This window comes from Penaeus japonicus, unplaced genomic scaffold, assembly GCF_977035675.1.
Source record: "Penaeus japonicus unplaced genomic scaffold, GWHDUDI00000001_assembly GWHDUDI00000018, whole genome shotgun sequence".
NCBI classification, from domain to species: domain Eukaryota; kingdom Metazoa; phylum Arthropoda; class Malacostraca; order Decapoda; family Penaeidae; genus Penaeus; species Penaeus japonicus.
The window spans coordinates 29,839,465-29,840,456 of record NW_028234420.1 but is presented as its reverse complement, the minus strand read 5'-3'; the positions used below and the strand labels follow the sequence as shown (position 1 = coordinate 29,840,456).

Below are 992 nucleotides of genomic sequence, written 5' to 3'. Positions count from 1 at the left end.
TACTCGCAGTCATAAGCACAAGTCTCCTTCTTCCACATCTCTTCTTGTAGTCTTTATTGTGGATGGTTATTTTGGTATTTACTTACGAAAGAACATGAATACGAAAAATTAAATCGTCCTCCCATAAAACTACAATACTTTTATCATACTTAGTATAAAGAACTATTTCAATTCAATGCAACATTGATAAAGCTCTTAGTATGACACACAAGTCTCACAATATAATAAAACACAAAAAATTACGAACACAAAAAATGAGTCCATTAAGGAAAAGTCGCGATACGTCGTGTAAAGCTGCGTTGCTCTGAAATAAATCCCATCTAGAGTACCGCGGAGGTGGCGATAGTGCCCCTCCTGGAGACCGGGGAAACAAAAATATCCTCGTCTTCAATGGATTAGATTTTGCCTTTAATCTTTGGAATTCGGGGGCAAAATGGAAAAAAAATACATCTAGGACCTTTTGATGAAAACTTTAATGAACAGAAAAGTTTATTGTGATAAATATTCAAAAGATAAATAGATATTAAAACAAAACAATAACCTCAAATGTCTCTAGAATATTCACTCCTGTACAATAAGATCACATCACAGAAGATTAACAGCTTTATTCATTCAAATATATTATGATTGTTCCGATATAAATGATTTCCATATCTCAGTGTTCCATGTATCAATTATCATCATGATCCATAGTGTTATTCTTACCATCATTATTTTTATCATTATATTATTAAATAATTTCACTTTCAATATCCTTAGCAAAAAGAACAATCTCGAATACAGCGATAAAATGATAATACAAAAATAATATTAACATGGAATTAAATTCATTAAAGGTTCAATTTCCATAATCCAGAATTCTATTGTCTGGAACTCATTTAGGTTAGTTTGCCCGAATACGATTACATTGTAGTGTATTGCTATTATAGTAAATTATTTCACCATTCAGAGACTTAGGTACGATGAGTTGGGACAGCAAATCTACGGTTTGG

The 992-nt window shown here is 31.7% G+C and overlaps 1 protein-coding gene across 1 annotated transcript in view; it reads right to left on the bottom strand.

Annotated features, from left to right (window-relative positions):
• Window positions 1-454: 454 nt before the first annotated feature.
• Window positions 455-992, bottom strand: part of LOC122252365 (uncharacterized) — a 5,246-nt gene continuing 4,708 nt past the window's right edge. Inside the window, exon 5 of the mRNA XM_086546855.1 lies at window positions 455-992. This exon is cut by the window's right edge and continues 1,321 nt beyond it. The gene's annotated coding sequence lies outside the window, so the exon portion shown is untranslated.